Genomic DNA, 3,774 nt, shown 5'->3' with positions numbered 1-3,774 from the left:
TATTTGCTATCTTTGAGTAAGGAAAATGTGAGGGAAAACATGCCTTTACTTATTTTCTAATCACTGATTCCAAAAAATCAGTCTTCAAAGGCCCAGCAGGTATATATAATAAAAAATGTATGTTGCTGAAATGTGAAATCTGTTAAAGAAATCAAATTATTGATTTCATAACATCATAACATGCTGAAGAACTAAATACTAGAGAAAGTACTCTAGTAAAATGTTGGAAGGCATTTTTGTTTTTAAGTGACAGTGTAACTAAGGTGCTAACCTTTGCAAATATCTCACATAATTTTCACATTAATGGAGTAAAAGCGTCTACTTTGCAATGTTGGGTACGTTAAAGGAAATAGTTTAGAATGCATAGGTGACTGACTGCATTCAACCACAGATTTTTTTCCTGGACTTTATGAGTAGAAACACTGGTGCAGCCACTTCCCCTATTGCATTTAATAATTAATTCAAGGAGATGACAGAAATTTAGTTTATAGAAAGAAGATAAGTATAAGAGTGGATTAGAGAAGAAAAGCGTAAGAGAGAACTTGAGCTTGGAAACTTAAAAAACTGGATGAGGTTAATTACAATATTAGGTTCATCTTTTTTTTTTTTTCTTTCTCATTCAACAAGTAGGACTTAGTAGTTTTTTCTCCTTTTATCTGACTTTTAATAACAATGAAGTTAATTTGAGTGAATGCATCACTACCTAGTGAATCCCAGTTGTGTATGACATTACGATGTTAGAATCCTACAAGTAAAGAGTATATTCAGTGAAGGATTCTTCAGAACAATGGCAACTTAGAAATGCAGTCACCAAAAAGCCACCTGTGACTTGCTGAAAAAAATAACTTATTAAGTTTATAGAGCACATTACCTTGGTTTCGTTTTCAAGAAGTAAGAACAGACTAGAAGTGCTAGCATTTTTTGATCTGGATAATAAAGTTCTAGTCTCCAGTCTTCATTTTAAAGGTGAGAAAACTGAGGCCTAGACAATTTTCTTCAGGTAAATACACTCATAAAGTGCAAAATTATGTCATGTAGGAGAACATTTGGCAATAAATAATAGAAAAAGTAGAAAACAATGGCAATAAGGTTTGCTTACATTAATGCAATAAAATGTCCAAGATGGGAACATCAAGACATCCACGATCAACAGACGCTTTTCGTTTTCTAAATATCCTGAGTTGTAACCCATGGTCTCAAGACAGCTGCTACTCCAGGTGTCTGGTCTGTTCCAAACACAAAGAACAGAGGAAATAGAAAGGGAAGAATCTATTCAAAGAAGCCGAGTTTTCCCAGAAACCTTCAACTAATGCCTCATGGGCCACAACTGTGTCACAGAGCCACCCCATGATGCAATATTTGAAAGAAAATATTTCTAACCAGATTCCTTGCCATATCCCAACTAAATTAGAGTTCTGATTGTCAAAGTAAGAAGGAATATTTTTGAATAGCCAGCAGAATTTGATTTCCAAATGGTCAGAATTTATGGACTTTCCTAAATTCTCTGGGACATTTAAAGGAGCACAGGCCACTTGTACATATTAAAGAATTGAAGAAGTTAATGCTCACTTGTTGTTTTTGCACAAATTAGGTCATGTTTATAATAGGTTTATAGAAGGATAGAACCAGTCAGATATTCTTTATTCTGTACTGTTTTTCATCACATTATTTGGTAAAGTTTTAGAAACTGTGCTTTAGGAGCCAGCAGGTGGCATGGTGATTAAGGCACTGGAGTCTCACATGGTCAACCACAGTTTGAGTCCCAGACCGGCAGCGTGAACAATCATGTTGGGTGTGTCTGCATGCATGCCTCAAATCCCAAGAGGTGAATGAAGGAGAGGGAACTGCAACATGGCCATCCCAGAGACAGTGGTTTTTCTCTCTGTCTCTCTCCAGCAAGCACACATGCTTTATGGAAAAACCTTACAAACTAACTAAAAAAAACAAATAAACAACAAACAAAAACTATGCTTTATAAATCAGGGGTCCAAATTCTAGTTTATGATTCCAGAAATATGTATGGATACTTATTACACACCAGACACTGTTTAAGTGCTGAGGATACAGATATTAATAAGATCATGAAGGTCCTTATAGTCATGGGTATGTAAGAGGACTTAAAAAAAGTAGTTGAAAAATGGAACCAAAGTACAAGTTTATTTTGGTGCAGATGTTTTTGAAATTGTTTTGGTGCAAATGTTTTCACAATGTGTACTCTTTTATGAATGTTTTGAAGACTTGTACATTGTTTGAAGATTGTCAATACACATGTAAATTAGTAAATGAATGAGGTAATTTCAGATTATGGTGAATTCTTGGAAGAAAATAAAACAAGGTGACATGGCAAAGGGTAGTGTCTCTTCTTTATCGTAGTGATGTGGCAAAGAATTAGGCAAGTCTTTTTTGCTTGTTTTTATTTTTATTTTTTATTTTTTTATGCAATAGGGTGTATGCGCTCTCTAGAGAGAGAGAGAGAGAGAGACAGTGAGAGGGAAAATGAGATATCACCTCCCAGTGGCGATGGCCACACCATAATCCTTTCTCCTCCATGTTCCTTCTGGAATTTTGGGCACATGCACATATGCTCCCGGCCTGATTTTTAAGCTTCCAGGTCTAGGAATCTATGGCCAACCATGTGGGAGTTCAGTGCGTCAACGCCACCTGCTGGACCTAGACAAGTCTTTTAACCTCTCCGAGACCCAGTTTTCTGATCAGCAAAATGTGGAACGTGACATAGGAGATGATAATCTTGTGAGGGTTTTTCCAAGATCTAAGTTTCTCTCTTTAATTCTCTTTCATGAATAGCAGGTAAGCAGTAAAAGAGAAAAGAAGAGGTAGGATTAAACAGAAAACAGTAGTATTACGGGAAGATGGGATCAGAAAAGACATATATTTGTCTGCTCATACGACAGTGAACACAATATATTTAAGTTACAAATACACAAACACACATGCTTACCATGTACAAATGTATACAATCGCATTAGCATATAACCAGTTACTTACTGTCTTTAAAAACTTCTCCATAAGAAATGACCTGACAAATGATCAGTTTTTGTTTGTTCGTTTGGTTTGGTTGTGTTTTGTTGTTGTTTTCTTTTGGATTTAAAGGTTCTTCCAGGAAAAATTTCCTACTACAAATTACTGATTGGATAATTTATTCTATTTTAGCACACAAGCTTTGCTTTTATTAAGTCCTGCATACCAGATTTTTCCCTTTACAGAGATTTATGTGATGTGGATTATTAAATTCTCTGGAGAATTTCACTGTGCTCTGGGGTAGCGTTTTGTTTGTTTGTTTGTTTGTTTGTTTGTTTTCCTCCAGGTGCAAAATGAGTTGATAACAACCAGAAGTTGGCTTGTCAGTGCTGTGCTCCTACTTGAGCTTGGACAAATATCAACACAAAACAAATACCACAAGCACCAAGCAAATCCATAATGCTGTGTTATTTGCTCCCTACTGGACTGCCTTCTGAAGCACGGTAGATATTTTCTACATAAATATTTACATGCTTTTCAGAAATTGTTTCTTCATTTATATTTTTTCTAACTATTCATAACTATACTATTTGTCAAGTTCTTTCTTTTGATTTTAAGTCACAGCTCTCTACAGCTAGGAGGGAGATTTTGAATGTGAGTATATTTGAAGTGATTCATTTTTAGGCTTTTAAATTCTGGAATCTGAGCTGTATACAGCGGGGAGACTTTTAAACACATTTCCTTTGTTTCTTTTTCAAATTCCACTGTGTTTACTTATTCCTTTGTTTCTTTTTC

This window comes from Tupaia chinensis, unplaced genomic scaffold, assembly GCF_000334495.1.
Source record: "Tupaia chinensis unplaced genomic scaffold, TupChi_1.0 Scaffold000322_1, whole genome shotgun sequence".
NCBI lineage: Eukaryota > Metazoa > Chordata > Mammalia > Scandentia > Tupaiidae > Tupaia > Tupaia belangeri.
Note: the sequence above shows the minus strand (reverse complement) of the source record.